Below are 25508 nucleotides of genomic sequence, written 5' to 3' on the forward strand. Positions count from 1 at the left end.
CTCTAAAATTTGCCAGCCTCTTCATTTCTGAAGTGGCACTCAGTGCCTCAGTCAAGCTGCATGCTCAGCTCCTGACCTTACCACTAATGGCTGTTATTTGTGGGAGGCTTAAGGACACTGTCAATAGCAAGCTTCCTCCTCTCCATTCTGCATCTCTTGTGTGCTCTCCCTCGCAGTCTTTATCTCCATCTCTTACCCACCCCCCGCCTTCTTTTTCCTGTCCTGCAGTCCTCTTCTCTCCCAGAGAATAAAAAAAAAAAGCACCACACACACACATCCATGCACACATGCACGCACGCGCGTGCACACACACGCAAAATCAACTGGCATGCAGCAGCAAGCACCTGCAGTAATAGACTCTTTTATTAAAACTGTTATTCTGCAAGACTTGAAATTCCCGGTGGACCGGGCCATGTCAAAGCCGATATAATTAACTAGAGACTCAGCAACGGATCAATTACCAGACAAGCAAGTGATAGTGAAATCAATGAAAGATCATCAGCCACATTATCAGTGTTGCAACTCATTAGGGTAAAACTGAGAAATGTGCTCAAAGCCAGCCCAAGCAAGGTGGCATTACAAAACAAAGGGCTAATTTGGAGACCCTGCTGTGAACAATCTGTAACAGAATTAGCTTTTTTTTCCCCTAAACTGCAGAGCTAAGTAACGAAATGTGACAGACTGAAAGAAGCAGTTTATTAAGACACCAACTCCAAGTTTATTTAGTTCATAAACTCTCTCCTGGAAAATCAATACAGTCTGTACAGGGTTATTAGGCTGACTAGCTAATACATCCAAATCTGGTCTTCCCAAGCAGAAATCTTGGCCAGAATGCTACAACCTTACATGAAATCTAAGCTCATTCAGATCACTGTATCAAAGGAGGACTATTATTTAATTGTCAAATGTGTGACTTTACATCACAGCTTCAGAACATTTTAAAGAAAGATCTATTCTCCCCCCCTCCACTAACATGACATTGAAGAAACAAAATTTAGTCTGTCAGTTCCAGTCCAACTCAAGTCATCCTTAAATTTACAGCATCTTCACAGCACCTTGTTTGGCACAATAATGCCAGCATAGAAAACCAAGAAAAGAAATACTTCCTGAATTTCTAACAGAGTAGTAGTCGGTAAGGAGATAAAAGTAATCATTGTAGGAAAAATACAACAGAAGCCCACCTCCTAAAGTAGCAGATTAAGCCTTATCTAAGCTTTATCTAACTGTACAGCAATGGGGGTGAGGGAGAAAAAAAACAAACCAACAAGCAAAAATAACCCCACAAACAAACAAACAAGAAACAAAACTGACATGAATTCAGCAGAAATTATAATAATCAGAATCCAGGCTTAGAACCTAGTACTTCCCTTTGTAATCTATAACCCTCTGTTTATTGCTACAATTCCTTTGGAGGCAGAAATATTCTTTGAGTTATCTGTGGGAAGCACAGGAACTAACAAGTAGTATACAAGTTTAGCATAAACTGCGTAGTTTCTCTCTCTTGACTAACTCATATGAGAATCTGAAACATTGTAGTCAAGGTAAGAGCTCTAAAGGTATTTAAAACAAATCCTTTCAAAAGCATTAAAAAAAAAATCTCATTTTCAATAGATTTCTAATCAGGAATATGTTCTGCAAGTATTTTACTGCTATCCAATGTCATTTGTACTGAAAGATAAAAGGATCTGTGAAATTATTTTACATTTTCAGCTCCTGGGAATATCCAGATGCTCACAGAAGAGGTGCCTACAGACTCTAGGCTCTAATGGAACTTAAAACAGAGTGCAGTTGCAGTTGTCTATTTGTGTTTTTTGAGAATTTTATGTCCTTTGTGAACTCCATGTGATGTTGAGACTTTTTCTTCTTTTAATTTTAAATAATATTTATTACTTACTGTCAAAGATAATTACATGTGTGACTTTCTGAATCTTTTAAAAATATAACATTGTTGATTTCATCATTCCTCTTTAAACTACCAATACAGAAGTGCACCATATGGCAAGAAAGGATAGGAAAGGTGATTAAAGAAAGCCCAGGTGATACTAAGAAGAAAATCCAGCCAGATGAATGTGCCATACAGTGTAAATGTATCTTTTTTTTCCTAAATTCCATTACTCTGATAATTTAAGCATTAATTAGCTCAGTCAAAGGGTTAATGCAAATAGTTCAAAATGACTAAACATTGAGAAAATATTTTCTTCTTTTTGTTCCAATTATTCTGTATTATTAATTAAGCTGTTAAAACATGCAACAGTTACTATCTTCTTAATGTTCAATAATATGTAAACTCTTTAAAGAGATTTTTGTTCCACGTCTCTGCTTTAGATATTAATCAAGAAAATAATTACAGAGGAATTTAGTGAAAAAATCTACATGCATATAACTATGTACTGTACATGTACGTTCAACGAGGTCCAATTAGTTGGAAAGAATTTGCATTTCAGTTAGTATGAGCTAACAAGACTGTAGGGAGACAATGCGATTCTACTAGCAGGGCAAGAAGAATGGTGTTTTTCTGTAAGCATTAATTCCCATAACTGATCATTTTAAAATGTTACTGATCTTTACAGTATTTGTTTTTCAAACATCTAGGAGTTCAGTATAAATGTTTATATTAACTGTACATGCAGCAGTGTCCCTGAGATGACTCCTGGGGAAAAAAAAAGATAAAACAGTGAGCATAGATTTATTATGTCTACTCATTTAGTATTTAAATTTCTACTTAATGATAAATATCCATCAACTATTTTAAAGGAGAGTTCCTTATATTTGGTGTTCATTTTCTGGATTCATTAAAGGTACTAGGGAAAGATTCAGAACATCTTTATGTCTTTTTATACAGATGTTTCAATTTTCAATAGTAATGACAGATACACACAACATACACAGGTAGTGAACTCACATCTGTATACATCGTTCTTCTAAATCTCTGTACTCTCAACCGCTTTACTGGGTAATACCTGTAATTCCCAGAGTTCATTTGGCTGCAGATTTTAACAATTTCTCTAATTTGTAATGACAGTAAACTTGTCTTTGCTCTTCCCGCATTCACTATTCATTTCTAGGCTTGGTTAAGTAGATAGCTGGGTTAAAGATCAGTGGTTTTTCATGTGACACATTCTGCTATTCATCTAATAGCTCGTCAGGACAAAACTGTCCCTGCTCTTGCCAAAATAATGAAAATGGTCCTCCACACCGCATGACAATCAGCCCTTGCTTGTGCTGAAACAATTAAGCTTATATAGTTGAGTTGTTTTAAAGACATTTTGGAACCAAGTATTCCATACTGCCTCCAAAAAGAATATATTTGACCAAGTAAGAAAGAACTCTTCTTGTCATTACAATAATGTGGGAGCAGAGACTGCAACAATCACACTTAACACTTTATCCATGGATAACAACAAAGTTGTGAATTGTGTCCTATAAGGAATATAATCTCATGCTTGAAAATTATGCAAAGCAATCTTGATGTTCATATTCAAAGAGGTGGTGAATCAACCGTGGTAATGTCATTTTTTATCATCTCCTTCTCCCTAAGAATTATATAAGGGACTCACTCGGCAGTATCTGTTAGAGTCTATGAGATGTTAACAGATGTCTAAAATAAAAAAAAAAGAGTGGGAGGGCTAATAAAGGAAACCTCCCCTGAACAGACAATCTACCAGAATTTCCATATTATAAAGAAAAAATATTGGCAGCACTGAATTCTCTCTGAAACCTGTCATCCTTCTGTAAAATATTTTTGTGTGAGTTTTAAGAGGTAACTTCTGATTTGTAACCAAAATGCATTGGACTGATTATGTCATCATGCAACAATGAGGCTGAATACTTTTAGGCACAGTGTTCCAAATGTCCTTGCTAAATTCTTCTCTATCTTATCTACAGTATTTTGCATTTATGAATCTGGTTTTCACTTTGATGTGCGTGCCTAATTCACACAGATCCTGAAAGTGTTCACATCTACATTTTATATCTCTTATTTTGTTTTGCTTTTGGTTGTTTGCATTTTTTGCTGTTGTTATTTTCTGTTAGGAAGAATTTTCAGGTTGAATTGAAGCATGGCAGAACTCAATACAGTAGTTTTCACTGTAATTAAAAATCATATTTTCAAAATCCTAGTCTACTCTAAATTGGTTATTCATCCTTTTTCTTAGTAAGTGACATGACAGGACCTTTATCCTCAGAGAAAACTTTTGATTATGAGTCCTGTTATGAAAGCTTTAGTTCCTAGCAAACTGTCACACTGCAACTGATCCTAATCACATCTTTCCAAACTGTATATCAGCACCCCACACCACAGAACCCTTATAAAGACTGCTATGACACAACTTTACTAGAAAAAAGTAAGGTGAAAACTGTGACCTATTATCTGCAGATAAAACATCAGAGATCATCAAGATTTTAGTCCCTCATAGTCTCTATGTTTTAACAAGTTAGAGAAACAGAAGTCAAATAAAAAGTAAGCACACAGAGAAGACTGTGACATCCATATACGTGTTCTTCAGTATTTAACATGATCACAGTATGTATGTTGGCAGAGGTGTCCAGTTGCACGTTTGGGGGGAATGAACATAAACATGGAGGATTTTACACAAATTAGAGAAAAGTTCTTGTCAGCATACGTTGATTAGTATTATATACCTTTGATGTCTTGTTTTGCTTTTGTTGTGAGGTGTTTTGTTTTGTTTGTGGTTTTGTTGGTTAGTTGGGATTTTTTTCATATAAACAGGTCACTACTGGGAGGTCAGGTCACCTGAAACTCCTTTGCACAGGGGGATCACATCTGTTTTTCTCAATCTACTTTGTATGGGAGATATGTCAAATATATTCATTTGTGTGCTCAACAACAGAGGAGTACTCATGTGAAGCAGAGAGAATCAAATAATATGTGGATACATATGTGTAATCCAGTGGATACACATATATTAATGAAAAATGCAGGTGAAATGGAGGATGCAGATAAAAACAAACATAACGCCGAGTCATAGCAGTGTGTTGACTGTGCCTTTTAAGTGATTAGTTGCTGTTTAAAAGGTATTCTAGATATCAGCATGGTATAAACCATTAAACTAAAAAAGTTTCTGCTTTTCTCAAAAGAATATTACGTGCCCAACAAAAATTTGTTGGAAACTCCTTAATTAGCAGACAGGTAAACAGGGCAGTTTGTTCTGCAAATGTGGCAGTTTCACATCCATTCTTAATTTCACATCAGTGTTTTTGTCAGCGTCTTTTTTTGGCATGAAATTATTACTTAATTGTTTATACCAAAGGGTAAAAGATTAGAGAATCTGATTCAAAGCACAGCTCCAACAGACTTTGATTTAAACTGTGCATTTAATGAAATGTCTATATAGTCCACCACTGAAATAAGTGGGATTTAGATATTCTGTTTTGATTTACAAGGAATTAAAAGGACAGAGGGCACCTGACATGCCATATAATATAGGAAGATGTATAACACAAAAATAAATGTATTTCACTTTTAAAATAAAATATTTCAAAACCAGTTCTATCTGCTCAGACCTAAGTTCAGGATTCAACAGAAATAGCAGCAAGCTCACAGCAGCTGTTGAAGAAAAAATGCAACAACCTCATTTATATAAATCATTGAGAAAACTAATTCAAACATTATGATGCAAAAAACCTCCCCAAATACATAGGTTTACATCCAGAGATTACCACTATATTATACAGGTGTACTACTGTATTACAGCATCTTTCAGCTATTGATTATCTGGGTTAAGCAAGGTTTATAATTTTATATACTATTAAACTCAGCAAGTTTTGCTGTTCTTTTCTGAAAAACATCCTAAAACTGTGGAAATTGTCCATTGGATCCTAGTTAGTACAAGATCTTTACAAAGTGATTTATTCTTTGGTAGTTAATTTCATTATTCTCATCCTTTCAATAAACTGTGTCTATAACAAGCAAGGCCTCTGGATCCCACAACAGCCTAAAGGGTTTAAGTGTAGGCTAAGTTTATGATCTAATTATTCCATAATCTAATCTATTGTGCCACTTCCTAGTAACAATTATTTGTTGCCTAAAACATAGTGCTGTCACAATTAAATAATTAAGCTGACCTAAAAAGCCTGCTGGTTTACAGAACAGCTGCATTTTAGATAGCTGAAAAGACACTTCTTGCATACACGCAAGACTGAATTAAGAGCAGCTATTCTTTTCTAATTACTGACTCATTCACAGTACACTTGCCTGAACTGCCCAGTGTCCTACTATCTCTCTGGACAATTAGGAAAAGCTGCATTAGCAAGAATTCAGCATCCTCTGTCTCACTTCTCTGGAGGACCAGGGAAATGATGAGCTCCATCACCTGGCCAGCAGCAGCAGCAACCACAAAGTCCCCTCAGGGACTTGGACAAAAGAGATTCATCTGCAGCCTTGGCAGTGACTGAATTATGCCTTACTAACAGACAGTCACACGACCACACACTGGCACAAAGTCCTTTCATTAAGAGCTGTTGTCTAAGTGACCTGTCACAGAGTTTCATAAAGCAGCATTAATACTGTGGGCCAAAATAAGATTGATCTTTGAGGTCCGTGGTCTCCTGTTGACAACAGTGCATTATAAAACCAATACTAAATACTTTATAAACAGGTCTCCCTACAGTGTATTAGAGGAACAGTGCATATTTCATGCCCTATAGTTAGGTAGCCACATATCCATCAGACAATTAAATAATTTATAAGACACTCAAAAGTGCAATAAGACTCAATAAACTTTTAAAGACTTACAAGCTACTATTTTGTTTGAAAACATACCAAAACCAACCAACCAACCAAAAAAACTTCTCACCTGATGAGTACAGAGTATAAGTAAAACTCAATTTCTATAATATCTTTTCACCTGAAATATCCTCATTGCACACTCCAATCAGTTAAAAAAAAAATTGGACAAATTTCCTACATTATTACTTTCATTCATCTATATTTCAGCTTCCTCTGTTTGGCATTGGACTCCTTTTTTGTCCTTTTGTATGTTCTGGCCAACATGGATGCAAGAACCTTCTCCTCTGCAATGCCTGCCATCTGGAACCACCGGGCTGCATTTCTCTCCCTCATTCTCCATCTATTTTCAGCCTTCATCTGGAAACAATATGTCTATGTTCTGTCATGTCTAGGTCTATTAACTTCTAGTAAAAAGGGAAAAAAACTTTTTATTAACTCTGCACAGTGTTTTTGAGATACAATTTCTGTGAAAGATACTATACAAAAACATTTCTTTATTTAATCTCACAATTGCTGGGACAGAACTTACAATAAAAAAGTGATCTAAAAATACTTCCTATTCTGTTAAATCTAATATACAAGACAATAGAATGAAAAAATATTCCTAATTTTAGTAATTCATTCACCCTTTCAGAAAAAACAAATGTGCTTTTCAAAAGTTTTGGAAAACATGCAGTTATTAAAGACAAATATATCTGAAAATGTTCAGCACATTTGGAAGAAAATCAGTGTATGTACTTCTCTTTTCCACCCCATAGAAAAGATGTTCCCTGTATTGCTACCATAGCAGATGAAGAGACACTAATTGCATATAAACACTATATTGCTACAATATTTACATACTGGTTATCCCAGCAATGTAGGAGGTTGAGCTCCTATAATATTAAGACATGGGGCAAATAAGCTTATTTCTTCCTTGGTTCATCGGCAAAACAACAAAATGCTCTTTATCAATATGAAATTTTCATATATAATAGTGCCTGAATCTCTCTTAAAATGAAACTCATGAGCAGAATTTTGCATTATCTAAGCCTTTCTGAGCCAGATGTCTGTAAATTTGTTCTGACACACTTTAAAAACTGAAATCTCTCTTGCTGAAAGTAGTTCCCAAACTACCACAGGCGTGGAGCTTTGTATAGTATTGCGGATGCCATGGTTTCACAGACAAGCCACATTAATATAGGATAGCAAGCATGTGGAACCCACAGCTGTATGTGCTCCAGGTCCAAAGCACCCACAAATCTATGCCAATTAAAACCCCTATTTCAGACCCACAAATGAACCACACTGGTTTTCTTTAGGAACCAGACCTGACATTGAAGCTTTCAGGTTTTCTCCATTCGCACAGCTGAATAGAGAATACGAGTGTTTTGGGGAAAAGGGGCAAATATGCTCTAAAGGAAAATTATAATGGACAATCCCTGCCTTGGCTTTCTCATGGCTTACTTGGGACAAGCTGCCCCACAGGGACCTTAAAAGTGCTATTTAAAGACTAAACTAGATTTTGTTTTTACAGTAATTGCAACGGACTTACAAGGCAAGCACCAAAGAAGTACCTACAAGTCTATCTGTTGTGAAAAGAAGAAGGATTTGAGGGATGGGTTTTGGGGGGGGGTGTTCAAGAATGGGAAAAGGGGGAGTGTATTACAGTAGTGCTGTTCCTTAGGCCCTCAGATGTAGGGCATTCCTCTGCCCTTTAGCCTGCGTCTAAAATGCACGAAGACAGTTTTAAACACCACTTTTCAATAAAGCCCTGTCCTATAACTCAATAGTGATAGCAAATTTATTACATGTACAATGGAGAAGAATTAACACGTTCTCCTCCTTACTAAAATACCTTACGTCCTGTGCAGCACAATACTTAGACATTTCTGAAACCAGATAAGGAAATGCAGGTACTTCCAAGTTACTTCAGTCAGAATATTTTTAAGATCTCCCATTCTGTGCTAATAGGCCCTAAACCAAAAAGCTATGTTTGTTAATCCTTTTTATTGCTGGGATGTGGATGTTTCAGCCTTTTACTTGTACTGTATACCAAACAGAAGCTTTTGCTTTCGGGCAAAAACATTTTATAAACTGAGATTAAACTACTTTTCTTACTACTTTTAATCTGAAAACTGGGCTTGCAAGTTCCTGTGGGGCACATAAATGTCCCTTCAAAAGCCCTCCAGGTTTGAAACAGAGCTTTTTCTACTTTATGCCAAATACATCTTGGAAGCATAGGCAAGGTTCAATCACGGTAAGAAGCAATAGTTCCAAAAACAAGATGGTTACTTGTGCAACGTGAAGGACACTAACATCAACTGATTTATCCTAGAGTTGGCTGATGGGAAGAGAACCAGTGAAGTGGCAAACAGTGACAGGACCTGAAGTCATGTCAGAGGAGGCTTAAGTTGGATATTAGAAAAAGGTTCTTCACCCAGAGGGTGGTTGGACACTGGAACAGGCTCTCCAGGGAAGTGGTCACAGCACCAAGCCTGGCAGAGTTCAAGAAGCATCTGGATGATACTCCCAGGCACATGGTATGACTCTTGGGGATGGTCCTGTGCACAGCTAAGGGTTGGACTCGATGATCCTTGTGGGTCCCTTCCAACTCAGCATATTCTGTGATTCTGTGAGAAAGTTTGCCCAGAGTTTGCATTCATCCTCTTCCATGTTTTTACTGTAAGAATGAGAAAGACCCAGGGAAGGGAAATGGCTGAGCATCAATGACACCCACGAAGCTCCCTCAGGATGCCAGCAGATATTAGACTCTTCTCCCTCCCTTTCTCAAAATCAGTGTAGCTCTTTCAGTTTCCATTGAGATTAGAAACACTGAGAGGCAAAAAGAGTAACCCACTAGATGCATTAGTTTAGGTTTGATCATCCGGTTGTATGCTAAAGACAGAACTACAGAGACAGCCATTAGACACAATAGTTCTAGTATTATATAATAGATAACTATCAGCTATCTTTAATCCAACTCCCTTCCAGGACACCTGCAAACATGTTAAAAGTCAATCATAAAAAACCCAAACCAAACCTAACCAAAACCCAAACTAGTTTCATTTTAGGAAAAGAAAGAATTTTTTGGAGGTGGGAAATAACATATTATTCTCATGTCAGCCTTAGGAGGAGTCTTAGAACAAAAATAAAGTATCACCTTAAGTAAACCTGCAGGAAAGGAAGATATATCATATTGTTCTTAAAAGATGAAATTTGTCTTAGGAGGACACTTGGATAGAGGGAGAAATTCTGACTTAAAAAACAAAAAAATTGTCTTTTTTCTCTTTTTCTAGAGAGCTCATCTTCTAGGCTTGAACCTTCCAAAGCAGAAAAATCTCAGTGAGTTTTACATCACAGAGACTAAAAGAGTAAAGCAATATAGAAATTTTAACAATTGAAACTTTTCCTGTATTTTTACTCCCTTCTCACATACAAGATTAATAAAGAATTGAAAAAAACTAAACCCTGCCAATCCAAACAAAATCAGGCCGCAAGCAGGTTTATTTGCTTTGCAGGTCACTTTTCAAAAGCAATACAGGATAAGCATCAGTGTAAACACAAGGAAGACTATATATATAGTGTCATACACTTGACTTAATGGAAGAACTAACTGTACAAAAGTAATTGAGATAAAAAAACACCTAGAAAGCATAAGGAAAAAAAAATCTGTTTCCTGTCACATAATGTAGAGTCCTTAAAAGAATAAACTAATATTTATAAAAACTATTTAAGAAATTAACCTTGAACTCTCAGTTTCTATATTGCTGGGAATGCTCCACAATCACACTACAAAAGTAATCTCATCCCTATACAGAAAATAGGAGTAAATTTCCGTTTCTCAATCAGTGACCAAGCATTATATTTATACTGAATTTTTTTTTGGTGAATGTATTTAAATTGTCTTTTTGTCAAAAGCATTGTCATATGCTTTTCTAAAGCACTCATGATTTCAAAGATAGTAATTAACATCTCTGGATACTCATTTAGAATAGTTCTCATATCTTCTCTCTTTTGAATCCTGTCATGACAATTTGGCTTCCTGTCATGAAGAGATCATATTCACAAAAAATTAAAAATCAATCTCTCAGTATCCTTACATTTTGTGTTGAATTCATTCAAAGTTTATTTCTGATCTTTGATAAACAAGAAAGTATCACTGCTTATCTGGCAAGCTGGAATCCTATACTTGTATACACACATACAGCAGGTGATTTTCACAAGGTATGAAGCAACAGATGCTTTTTTTTTTCCTAGTTCAGAACTGAACCCAGAAAATAAATCTAAGAAGCCAAGATATTTTGAATTTTCACTTATACACAATTACATAACTTACTTTACTTACATAAAAACTGAGAAATGGTTTCATTGCATCCTATATGTATTAAAGCAAAGTCTAAGAGACTTAAAACCAGGCTTATCCCATCTCCCTCCTCCAGTTGTTCTGGGTGATGTACAAGCAAAAGGAAGAGGGAGTTCCTGTCTAGAAAGGTCTTGAGCCTGAACAATCAAAAGAGACAACAGATAGAAGAAAGGAAGCATCTCATTCTGATTTTTACTATTGGGAAACTGATACATAGAGCCAGAATTTTAAAAAGCACTTCACACTCATAGCTCATGCTAGATTTTCAAAGAGCCAAGAACCGCAGGTATCAGAATACAAACTGAAAAGAGAGTTACTGGCATGATGCTTCACCAGAGCTTTAAAATTAACTAAATGTAGAATTTGCTGCTAAGCTAAAAAGTAAACAGTACTCCTGAAAAAATATTGTAAAAGTTTTAAAAAATATTGTAAAAATATTGTTGGTTTCTTCCTCCTTTTCCCCTACCCTCAAACATACACACATTTTTCTATCACCTCAAATTTCACTCAGTGTCTTTTATGACTCGCTAAATTAGAGACATGAACCTTCTATCACAAAAGAGATATAGCAATTAGAAAAAAATTGAAACTACTCTCAGGTTGTCTTCCTAATCCTTAATGTGACTTGATCGCTGAGGTCAAGTGCATGATTTGATACTGATGCCTTAGAGGACAAAGTCAAGGACTCTACGGTTTTATTGCTGTTTATTTCACAGACCAGCATCAAGATTCACTAATCCTGTAGTAAGTGAAACATCCATGACTGGCAAGTAAATAAAACAAGTGGAGGAAAAGCTTATATAAAACAATAGAAACTGAAAGTTACAGCTCATTCATATAGATCTCCACTTCTAAAAACAATTTTGGAATATATTTCATTAGAATCTGAAATGCATGTTTCTAGTGAATTTCAATACACATTTGATTTACAAATTCCAGTAAAAATGTGCCACAGCTGGCAGAATAAATTACTGTAATAAATCATTATTAAATAACTGTAAATCTTTAGAATGGCATAATGTCTAATAAAAAATATGCATGCAAAAGTGAGTATTTGTGGAGAAACATTCTTCATATAGGGGAAAACAAATTACAAAACTTACCATGCTGGTACTACAGGATAATTCAATGAGTAAATGCTGGAATAAAATTCACATAAATATTGCCTAATCTACTGCAATTTCATGTTAACAACTGCATCTGAACAAATTGCATGGTAAAGGGTGATGGTAAAAGTACTATATTGCAGAGCTTTTTTTATGTTAAACATTCACATTTCTGGTAGAAGGTAAAAAACTCTAGCTCTTGCAATACATCATCAGAGCAGAGCATTTACTTTCCAAATACCACATAAACATTGCTTACTGGTCCTCTGCATTTTAGAAACATTTTCTATGTTGGGTTGTTTGGGGTTTTTTGTTGTTTTTTTTTGGCGGGGGGAAGGGGAGGAGTTTGAGATCAAAAAAAGCCAACACAAAAGACAACCCAACAAAAACAAACAAACAAACAAAAACGGGGGGGGGGGGGGGGAGGGGGAAGACATCCCAAAGCACAGTACCAAAAAAACCCAAATACTTTTATTTTAACCTGTGTTCCCTGTGATGTGCCGCAGATGGACATTTACAGTAATCCATTACTGCAGAAATCAGCTGAAGAGCTATTTGCTCATTCCAAAACTTCCTATGCCTTATTTAGCTCTTACAAGACTTCATTTGTCAAAGTGCAGACACAGTGCTGATGTCGCATCCAATGGCACAGTTTTAGAGTCAAGATGAGCTTCAGCACCATGAAAGGCCCAGGAGTACCTTGTTCCTGAGTGTGATTACTTCCACTGCCTCTTGAGATGGGTAAATTATTAACTGACACTTTCGCAACTGAAGAACTGTCTAAGATAAACCCATTAACACTGTTAGCCTACAGAACATTTCACACTCCTGGTTTGTTAAATCTTTGTCAAAGTCATCATTTGGACAAGCTTTTAAAATATACATATGCATCTATATGAAATCTATTTATAAAACTTTCAATTATGAACGTTTTCTCTACCTTTCCTTGTCTCATTTTTTTGACCAAATGATGTGAACCTTTCAGTTAGAGGAAGGTTGCTAAAGAGTGAATTTATAAACCAGGAATAACAAAAGCTTACCAAAGATAGAAATATACTAAGCACTGTCATTCACCTGATTAACTGAACTTACAAAATTCAGTAACGGTGGTGATGGTTCCTGGAAAATTCACTACCTTAGAGATAAAAATCCATTAATTCAGAAAAGATCAATAAAAATATTTTCCATGCATATTTTAAAATGTTTCCCCAGGTGAGTCGGGAGCAAGAGTGACAAGCAGATTTTTGCAAAGCTGAAAAAATCTCTTGATAATACACATACTTCTCATATTTATGAATATTAAAGAGAATCATTAACATTAAGGTCTGAATTAGCTGACTCTTAGCAGACATACTACTGCAGCTACTTCACTGTTATTTGTAATCTGGTCCTGATTTTACTTTAATCCAAGGAAGTAGACAAAGATATTTATAACATTTTGTGTGCTGACGTGTAGTATTCCTAGAGTAAAATTAATTGATCTCCAATACATACTGTACATCCAACTACCCTACTGCCCAACTACCTCAAAAAAAAAAGAAAAGGGAAAGAAAAAGAATCAACCAATCCTATAGGAAGCAAAACTGTTTAACTAGCAAATTTCTGCTTCATTCACAGATAAAGTTGCCATGGGCACTCCCTCTTATGTGAACATGGAAGAAAAGCCACACTATAACTCCAAATACAACCACACTTGCCATAACATGATCATGAAACTGCACGCAATTAAAAAATTAAAATGGTTTGTAGACAGTAAGAACACGCCTGAGCATTACGGGTATGCATGGAAGCAATAGAAAAATACACCGTCACTCCTACAGGGATTCAGTTTTGGGGAGCCTAATCGAATGCTCATAGGTACTGATTTGATGTTCCAGCTGACTTCTGTCGCAGCAGTGAATAGTGAGAGTAATCAGAACCTGACAGGTCCTAACTCAGGAAACCAAATTTACAAGTCACTTCTGAGGATGTGTCTGTAAGCTGTGTATAAAATGAGAACTATGCTTCAGCTATCAAACACAGATACAGAAAATATTTACATTAAAAATTACTTACATGCAAATTACTTGTGCAAATGACAAATATTACTTTAAGAATCATAAGAAAAAGTGTTTTACTTTACAGGAAGCACAGATGTTTATCACACCAAATTAACAGAAGCATTCAAAGGAATTACTCCAGTATCTGCCCAACTAGTGTGTGTCTGTGATTCCATCTGTCTGTTTGTGTACATATATTTAATTATGTGTGTATACACATGTACACACACAGCATCATTGACTGTTAGCGCACGCGCACACACACACACACACACACACACACCCTAGACACACACCTCCCACATGCACACACAGTTAAAATTTCTCTTTTGCAGCCAAAAGGGAGTGCCTTTTTTTTTATTAAGTGGAACTCACCCTGAAGCTCAGAAGGAATTTTGAAGGGGCAGGACAAGGGTTTTGTACTCTTTGTTTTATCCACACTGGTTTATATTCCTTCTGATAATTTCAGATAGGTAACTATATTAAAGGCTTGCAGGAATTCTGATGATCCACAAAAGTGTAGTCTTCAGTATGATATTATACCCACAGATACTTTTCTAATGCCCATACACATACAAATAGTGCAATATATGCGTCATTTTAGTGTAAAATAATCTGATCCCAATTTCCTCCATGTACCTTGTGCCCTAACAGAAGTATTCATCTACTTCTCTATCCTCCTTTCAGCCTTCTAGTTTGTACTCAGCTGTATAATCTATAGTCCCAATACTATTTTATCCAAAACTTTCTATATATGTCCACACTGATATATGATGTTCATGACACCCACTGCTACATTTTCCTCCAGAAGTTCCTCTGCCTGCAGGAGCACCATTCAGACATGCTGCTCTACTAAACTATGGACCAAAATATACAATGCCCTTTGCCTATGAATTCCCAGTTGTTGATTTTAACAAATCATGAGTGTCACAACAAGATTTATTATATGACTTATACTGTCACATGAAACATCAGGGAGGAAAAACTAAGAATTTCTTGGAACTTCCACAATGAAGTATTCTCTCTTATTATGAATTCAGTTGGTACACTGCTTCATGCAGTACATACCACACACATGATCACACATGACATCAAAGGGGCAGCATAATGACTCAAGTGCATATGCATGAAAGTAAGAACATCACAGTTAGTCTTTCTGGAGAGAATCCCAAATGTTAGTATTTCACTATGACAAATCATAGCAGGAAAGACCCTGAAAAAGTACTTCCTCAGAGAAGTGATGTTCCAGTTTTAAGAAGGGGCTGGTGAAATGTTCTGGGTTTGACTCCTGAGGCTTCTGTTCTGTATGCAATAAGGTAGCACAGCTACCAACATTAAGATGCCAAGACATGAGGAGAAACAGACAATTTCCTTTAAAAGACAGAAAAAGAGAAATTGTCAGAAAAGGCTATGTCCTTCATCAGACCAACTGGCATGGAAGAAGTGGACATAATTTATGCACACAAGCCATTCAGGCCTCTCAAGGGGTATAAATGCTCCTGACACAGCAAGCAGAAGCTTTAAAAGATCAGTAAGAGCCTAAGTTTGGAGGAAGAAGCCATGCAAGGAACGTGAAAGTTAGTAGCACATGAGAACGCATTTATCTGAATGAATATAAGTATCTATATGAAGAAGACAATATGGAGTACTTGTTTCCATCCCATGTGTACAAATGGTGTGTTATAGACAGTTTCTCTGATGTCAGAAAGCAGGATTCCAGAGAAGGTTGCTCTGGACATCCAGAATTGCAAATGCATCATTGAACAAAGCACCTGATAGAGCAATCCCAGTAACTTACAGACACGAAATAGAAGTATGGGAGGCAATGCTCGTTTACTGTAAGCAAAATTAAAATGCTGAGAAAAAATGCAATGTACTATCTCAGGAACCACAGAGCTGGCTGCAAAGCAAATGGAGAAGTAACTTCCTGCTAGATTTGTTTTCATACACATTGTACCTTAAAGTCTTCTACTATGAAAATACAAGGGTCTCTTTTGCAAGTCCTGTGACAGAGAATGACAAGAAAAAGTAACAAAAGCCTAACATGGAACATTTTTTTAATTTATTTGAGTTAAAGAGTATGTAATTGGCGTTAAAATATGGCTCTACATTGCTCCATAATAAAAGTTAAAATGCACTCTTCCCACCCACACAAAGTAATTTTGTTTAGAGACCTTCATTTCTTTTGGCCTTAGCCCATATGAGGGGTGTGTGATAGAATCAGTGCCAGTAATTGCTTCCATACAATACAAATGTTTGAAAACATTTTGCATACTTGTTATGATTATGTATGACATTTATATTATATTTAAAAGTCCAATGCGCTTGCAGATTTTATTTTTGCCTATAGAAAACAAAGACAGCACAGAATGTTCCTCTACTATATCTAAGAGAATTAAGTTAATTTTATTTTCAGTTCAGCTATGAACTTTTAGCCTCTAAACATTTGTTTTTTTCATTGAAAACAAAACTATATACATTGAGAGTAAAGCTGTGGGAGCTACGTAGGCAAGTTTGCATATCCATTCACATAGCACATGAAACTAGACAGTAAGGCAAATAGCTGTGCTTTTTGCCTAACTGTTGGCAGAAATAACATTCCCTATTTAAAAAAAAAACCTGCAAACACCTTACCTCTGCATATATGCATTGCTATTCAATCTCTTATTTTACAGGAGTAAGATTATTCAGAGACACTTTCCTAGAATTAAGGCTTTTGTGAGGAAATTTTAACACATAAGAACGTTTTCTTCTATAGGTGCAATGCTATACATCCTCCATATACCTAATGATTTATTATTTTACTTGAAACGTCTAGGTTTTTTACAACAGCCAGTTTTAATCTACATTCTTAGCAAATAATTGTATATTGAGCAGTCTGTTGCCTAATAAAGTCTCAAATTTACTTCAACTAAAATAATAGGAAATTAAATACATACATCATACAGCAGCTCATGAGATTCTCAAACTTTTTTCACAATCCAGACTTAGTTAAGCAAGCTGCCAACGCTCCATTTACCTACAGTTCAGCTTCTTCATCCTCCACTACACAGTGGCCATTCCCCCATGCTTTCCTGTCTGCCTTGGAGATGCCAACACCAGCGCCTCAAAGGCCAATTGCAGGAATACAGCGAAAAAATATCCCATCTAAAGTTACAGTTAAGATCTGGCACTGCAGGTAATGCAAAGACACCTGTACTAGTTTTCTACAAGGCTGTCTCTGAGCAGTTGACAGTCACAATCAAAGAGTCCACCTTCTTGCTTAAGATACTGAACAGTATCAAATAGATCATGTCAACATTCATCAAGATTGCAATATTTAAGTGCTTACTAGGAGACAAATGATTAACAGTAACAATGTAAAACTCTTACAGTTGTTCCAAAACACTGAGAAAAGTGATTTTCCCACTATTTTCCAGGTGAGACTAGGAAAAGAGGTGGCAGAAAGGTCATGCAAACAAATGGTTTCCTATAGCTATGGGAAAATCACAGATACAGATCTATAGCAACAAAGTTATAAGGAAAGTGTCTCAGGTTTTTTTCCCTGATGTCCTCTCCATCTTCCCATCCTGTTCTGCACTTCTCCCACTGTTCCCTACTCATCCTCTTTAAGTGAGGAAGTCTCAAGTCCTCTCCACTAAACACAAAATCCTCCTAACTGCTCTGCTTTGGTTTATCAATGCTAATACTTGGGCATAAACTGCTGCCTGATCTGACAAAAAGCACTGTCATGGGTCATGACAGATCACCATGCTGTTACAATCACCATGATCCCGGCTTCTCTTTCAAGTAATAGTTATTTCTAACATCCATACATACCAACTTAACGCCAAGTCAGTTGCGACCACACGTTTTGTCGCTCTTTTAACTTTCAATGCTTCATCAACCACCTTGAAAGACAGAGCAGAACACCTGTTTTTGCCATTAAACATTGCTCAGATTCTTCTGTTTCTTAAATTTGGACTAACATACAAAAGAAAACTCTCAATTTACAGTCGTATTCTAATTTTTTAAACATTTGTGTTCTGCTCCACAACTTGAAGATTTATTACAGCTATGTCATACACTTTTCTGTCACTATGGGGCTTCACTTCAAGTATTACAAAAAAATATTTTGGCCTTAAAAGAGACTTCTCTGAAAAGGCTAAGGACTTGATCCTAAATAAATATATTTCTATGTAACGCAGAGTTATCAAAATACATTCTGGTGTTAAATTACCATAAAGAAACTCCACTTACATTAAATTGAACAAAAAGTATCACACTGCTAATTTTGCAAAGGACTGTCACTTTTTATAGCAAGGCTTCACTGAGCTTCTAGCTGTGCCATTCCACTCAATTCAACCATGCTGGGGCAACACAGGTATTATCACCTAACAGATGGTTGTGAAATGTGGCTTTCCAAAGGAATTATCATGTCCCTTTCTTCTTTGCTCTAGACAGAGCCAGAAGAAAAAAAAAGTTGCAGATTCCCAGTGGAAAAGATGAGTCCTTGACTCCCAATCTTAATAGCAGCTGCTCCCAGTAGTGTCAAAAGAACCTATTTATCCTACTTATATTCACTTTTTTACCAGAAATGAGTGCATGTATTTCAAGAGGAATCCACACATTTAACAGTTACAAATATCTCCCCTAAGTGCTTCAGATTATGACTGGCATGTGCTATCTCTTGGGCTGCAGAGGACAGCGCTTTTCATGCATGTGCAAGCTTACTGTGCATAGCTTCAACCTTCTACCTAAAATATATTCCTGTTGAACACAATGTGTCAGCAGAGCAGTGACCTCAACAACTACTGAAAGTGAACATATGAACAATGTTACCTGTTATCACCAGATCCACGTGGCCAACTATTAATCTTAATTGACTATTAAGGCTGCTAAAGGCAAGTGATGGTTTTAGTGTTCTTCACTTTCAATTCATATGGCCAATTGGTGTCAATTACACCTGAAGTTCTAAGGTTCCACTCACAAACACATATTTTATATAAATATATATAAAATATATATGAATGTTTCTGTCCAGTAGATAATTTGCCTATATGACCAATAACAGTGTTTAAACCATCATTGTTTGTTTACAGAACTTCAAAGACTTTTATCTCAGAGGAAAAAAACCTAAGAAACTAAGCACATTCTAACACAAAACACAGAAGAGATATTCATAGTTGAAGGGGCCCATATTTTCTCTTTAAAACATTTAATGATTGCTGAGCAACAAAATCTCAGCAAACCAAAATGAGAATACACCCCGAAGAATTCTAACTCCTTGTCTCAACACAGGATATTCTTAACTAATTCTGTACTGTGTCTATTACAGTTAGATATTAGAAAGTGATGTAAACAATTTTACATTTTACCCTCTGTGGTAAAAATTTCTTGGGTTTAATATTTTCCATCAGAAATTTAGCATTCCTTTAATGTAGAGCTTTTTTCTTGAGCAATGTATCATATTTAACTCTGTAGCTATCAAGTCAATATTTCTTTTAATTGAGGTTAATTTCTTTCAACTTTTCATAAACTTCCCGTAGGACTATTGAGGGTTCTTGCACCTGCTGAAGAGTCTAAGTTTATTTCACAAACCAGTAGTGTCTTCTTATCTTACTTACAGACAGTACTATCCCCAGGTTTTGAAAGACATCGTGAAAACACGATGTAATTTAGACAATCACTTAAAAGTCATGTCTGACAGCACACCATCAGGAGAGAAGGGAGAGAACAGGAAGAGGATGGTGAAAAAAGAATAGCATAAAATCCCCTACAATTATGTTATGAAAGTATTTAATAGTATCACCTTGGGGCAGAACCTATAAAGTAGAGGTGAAGTAAAAGTACAACACTGTCTCTTCATACATGTGCACACACAAACTTATTAAAGTATACTAAAAAAAAATCTTAGTCTCTAAAAAAAGAAACTGGAATATGGGAGAACTGGAATAAGGATGCCTCTCTTGCTCTGCTCTTTAAATCTTCTAATGTTAGGGCAGCACTCATCTACACTCTGTCAAATATAGGATTTTTTAAGGGATAACTACTTAGTTGGTTGTTCCAGTGGTCAATCACTAACCCATTCCCACTCTTTATGCACACATTTTCAGAATGTCTTGACTACCACTGGCAATATTAAGGAATGGAAAGAAACAACGGTGTTGGGAATAGAAAATGTGAAAAGATGTAGAAAAATGCCAATACATAGAATTCTTGAATAGTTCACTAAAAGTTTGCTCTCAACAGTACCATACGACTCATTGCATGCACATTAAGTGTTAACAAAGACCTCACAACTTAGGACCAGATGGAAATCAACTGGGAAAAAGGAGAACCAAAGTGCAGAGAGCGGAAATGGGAGAGTGTGAAGCAGAAGAGAAAGGGAATAAGGGGATGAGAGGAAATAGGAAAAGGCAAGTAGGGAAGGAGAAGATGAGATGGACAGAAGGGTAATAGTATACCGCATGGGTCAATACTGTGTCCAATCCTGTTTAACATTTTCACTAATCATCTGGATGATGGGGCAGAGGGTACCTTCAGCAAGATTGCAGCTTACACAAAACTAGAAAGAACAGCTGATATGCCAGAGTGTCATGCTGCCATCCAGTACAAACTCAACAAGCTGGAGAAATGGGCCGACAGGAACCACACAAAGTTCAACAAGGGGAAGTACAAAGTCCTGCACTTGGGGAGGAAGAAACACTTGCAACAGTGTATGCTGGGGAACAACTAGTTGGGAAGCAGCTTTGCAGAAAAGGACGTGTGGGTCCTGGTGGAAACCAACTTTACTCTCAGCCAGTAACATGACTTTTGACAAAGAAGGATAGTTGTGTACTGCATTAGATAAACCACTGTCAGCAGGTTGAGGGAGGTAATCCCTTTCCTGTACTCAGCACTGATGACGCCACACCTGGAGTCCTGTGGCAAGGGCTGGGCTCTCTCGTATGAGATAGATATGCATGGCCCACTACGATAATTAAGGGACTGGAGCATCTCTGCTATGAAGAAGGGCTAAAAGAAGTGGGACTGTTCAGCCTAGAGTAGAGAAAGCTCAGAAAGGATCTCACAAATGTGTCTGAATATCTGATGTGAAGGTACATTAAAGATGGAGCTTGACTCTTTCCATTGGTGCCCATTAACAGGACCAGAGGTGATTGGGAATAAACTGAACCACAAGACTGTCCTTCTGAACATCAGGTATGGAGGTGATTGAGCACTGGCATAGATTACCCAGGGAGGCTGTGGTTTTATCTCTGTCCCTGAAGATATTCAAAATCTGGATATGGTCCTGGGCCACCAGCTCTAGGGGAGGGTTGTACCAGATGACTTCCAAAGGTTTGTTACTTCCAACATCAATCAGTCTGTAATTTTGTAATTCTGTGAAGAGGAGAGGAGGAAAAGAGAGAAGGAGGAGAGATAAGAAAGAGAGGAGGGAAGGGTAAAAGAGGAGCAGGGAATGGAAGGGAAGGAAGACAGAAAAGAGGACAGGAAAAGAGGAAGTACAGGTAAATAGAAAGGTTGTAACGTGAGGAAAGGAAAATTACCTGCAAAATGATCACTAGTTATTACTTGCCACCTTCTCAGTCATTATCAGTTGTCAATACCACTTAGTAAGCACAGCGGAGGTGAATTTTATACAAACCCTGCACAGGTGCCTTTTCTGATATTGAAAAAAAACAGTCTAAAATGACAGCATTAAACAAATTAAAATATCACTGTTGCCATCTCAGGTGCGAAAAGCCTTCTGCTTTCCAGTGACATGTCTGAAAGCACCAACTGCATGGTAAAAGACTAGCATTAACTCTTAACAAGACTGCTAGCACACTGAAGTAAAGGAGCACACTTTATGTAACCTGCCAGGCTGTCAGCACACCCTGAAAGGGGTTTGGCCAGCTGGCTGGAGCAGACCAGCACAGGTGACACTGTAGTGGGTGTCCATTGTAGGCTGTCTGATCAGGAAGAATAAGTGGGTGAAGACTTCAACAAACAGCTGGAAGGAACCTCACAGTCACAAGCCCTGGTCCTCATGCAAGACCAGTTTCCCAGGCAATTGCTGGAGGAACAAAACAGCATCACAAGCAATTAAGGAGGTTCCACAGATGACAACTTCCTGACTGAAGTGATAGAGGGGCCAATGAGGAAAGGTGGTCTGCTGGACCTCATAGTCACAAATAAGGAAAGGCTACATCATTGGGGATGTGAAGGTTGCAGGCAGCCTTGTCTGCAGTGACCATGGGATGGTGGTGTTCAGGATGGTGGTGATGCAGATGACCCTGCCTGAGGAGGGAGGTTGGGCAAGATGACTTCAAGAGGTCCCTGCCAATCTCAACCATTCTGTGATTTTGTGATTCCAGTTCAGTCACGTCCTGCTGCCTGTGAACACCCACAACTTTTTTCTATGTACATCTGGTCAAGCCTGCCACATAAATGACTTGTAGATTTAAATTACATAATTTTGGGACAAGAAACATACCTTATTTAAAAACAAACACTTAAGCTACCTATAACTCAGAACACAGTATTTTTCAGTTTACTAGCACAGGCTGTCGATAGTGCCTCAAGATAGTGCCCTCCTGACATTTTATCACAGGAATATTGGACTAAATATAATGTTAAGGCTGCATCCTCAACAAAGAACCTTTGATAGCTGACTCACAAACACAGAACTAAAAGAGACCAGGCTTGCCTGAGCCTCACTGTACCAACTATAATATACAAGGCTGGCTTCTTAGAGACTGCCTTCCTCATACAATGAAAGACCAAAGAAAGCCACACAGGAAAAAGAATAATAAAAAAAAAGACAACAATCCTATGTGTTTTCAACTAAGAGACAGAATGCTACAAATGTGTTAATACACAGACAGTAATTTTTATGGCATTTAGTTTCCATTGCAACGATTTAAGATTATAGATGGCTAAAGAGGAGTCATAGAAATTAACTGATAACTCAGATGATGGCAAACACATGGTTAAACAGAATCCAATGGTACTACTACTTCTGAGGAACAAGGTCTGGAGTCATGAGGTGAGTACTTCCATTTTCATCTCTCACGGTTATTCTTCAAGGTATACCAAACTTCTGGCCCAGGACAGCTGAGAGGATACAAAACATCTCCCGTAGTTGGTGCACCTTTTATTTCTCCTGTAGCACTACACAATAAAGGAAGTGCAGAGAAACTCTAACAACACTGTACTTTTACAGAACCGTAACTTACAGGATTAAGACTCTTGAAGCCCCTATAAAATGTACTCTGTCAACTCTGTTTTTCAATACAGACTAACAAAAGTAATTACAATTTTCTTACCTTGAGATAAAATACGTAATTATCTGCAATCACAAATGGACCATTTCTCAATTTCTGACAAGAAGTAATTTTAAATTTCTTTTAAAATTAGTACAGTTTAGCTAAATGTAAACCAATGCATATACCTGTGAAACAGACAAACAAACAAACAAACTTAAAAGCAATATAAAACCCCTCCAAAAGAATAATAACCACACCACTAAAAAGCAAACAAGCAGGACAGCAAAGCTTAGGGGAATAGGAATGTTTTCTGCAGCATTAAATAGAAAGTTAAAACTACATATCTGTGCTAGGCAAGCAAAAAATGAAAATAAATCCCGAAGCATTATCCATCAAGCATAAGTGAATAATGAAATAACGAATATGTCTATACTCTTGGTCCTTAATCTTACAGCAAATTATAGCATTCAAATATAGTATTTTACACATGCAGTCTGATAACACTTTCTATCGTTCTTGGAGATTTTGTGAATTACATGATATGAAACACAATGTATTTAATGAAAGGTTTCTAAGCTGATTTCCCTACAGGTTATTTTCTTTCTTTTCTCTGGAACCCATACGAAGAATATACAGCAGGGACCAGGAGCGTATATAAAAATAAACTACCAAGCAGCATCAGAGCCGATACCCCATTCCTACAGGGGCAAGTGAATTATTAGATCTGTGTCATGATTTTTTTTTTTAATATGCCATTGTTCCCACTTGAGCACATTAAATTTTCCATATCCACTTTTAAACCAATATTACCTTTTTTCCCCCCATGGTCATAATGTTCAAAGTGTACATTAAGCCAGTCCAACACCTTAAGTCACACACCAGTTATATGTAAAGTAGGATAAACTATAACCTTTTGATTTTCCTCCCTGAGAACTTATACTTCAGCATCTAAAGAAAAGAAGCAAAACAACCATAGTACCTCACGGGGGGAAAAGTTTACTAATATTCATTTTATAAGTGGCCATGAACAACATTTCATCTGATTTTGTATATTGATGAAAGTATATTAAAACTGTATGTATTTTTTTTTTGGTGTTATAACCACTTTAACATATATAAGCCTTTCAAATCAAACATAAACCCATTTTTGGTTTTGAAGATGTGATTGCCAATTATTTTTGCACAAGTGCACATAAACAGGAAGGACAGATTCTTAGGTATGAGTTATATATTCCTGTACAAAATAATTGTATATTCTATGAAGACTGATTCTTTTTCTAGAGAAATATACAACAACACAAGGGAAATCTTGTACCAGCAGCATAACTGAAGTGGCAAGACACAATATTAGAAAAACAGAGCTACTTTCATTACTGTGATGCTGTGTGTCAGAATGTCTCTCCTTAATGAACCTGTTTGCAATAAGACTCCGGGTGCAAAGAGGCTATTTAGAGAGCCTATTGTGTCTATAGTGAATCCTTCAAATATCTTCCCACCATTAGACATGCCGCATTGACCAATTCTGTCCTGATTGCTGTTCTTTTTAGTATCAAGGGACATTCTTGCCCAGACAGACCGATGGATCAGAAACTGCACTTCATAAAATGTTTACACTGTACACACATTCACACAGTGATACAAGCAACAGAGTCCCAGATCACACAGCATGTTGAATGTACCAGTGTCATCTCTAGGCTTATGACTTTCCAATATCTACAAAAGGATTTGGGTTAAACTGCTTCTCCTGCCTGCCTATTATTCTAACAAAAGTCATGTTTTTTTCACCAGTTCAGAGTGTAACCAAACCCATGGCTCACATGGGAGCATTTCAGGCAAATGTTCACTATGTCACAAAGCCTTTTTGCTCAGTTGAGACCATCTCTAATTGCCAACAGCAGAGAAGGACCACACATGTCATGCCATCAGAGAGCAAAAAACTTCACTGTGAATAAACAAAACAAAAACAAGTCTTCCTAAAAGATTATGAACTACTACTCTCAGTGACAGCAGCAAAGAACAAGGGACTTTTCCCAACAGTAA

General features: G+C 36.8%; 1 protein-coding gene across 3 annotated transcripts in view; it reads right to left on the reverse strand.

The window, feature by feature from the left end:
• The window catches only part of BNC2 (basonuclin 2), a 331782-nt gene that overhangs the window by 239802 nt on the left and 66472 nt on the right, over positions 1-25508 (reverse strand). The window lies entirely within an intron of this gene.

The sequence above is a fragment of the Lepidothrix coronata genome, unplaced genomic scaffold, assembly GCF_001604755.1.
Source record: "Lepidothrix coronata isolate B3197 unplaced genomic scaffold, Lepidothrix_coronata-1.0 Scaffold14, whole genome shotgun sequence".
Taxonomy (NCBI): Eukaryota; Metazoa; Chordata; class Aves; order Passeriformes; family Pipridae; genus Lepidothrix; species Lepidothrix coronata.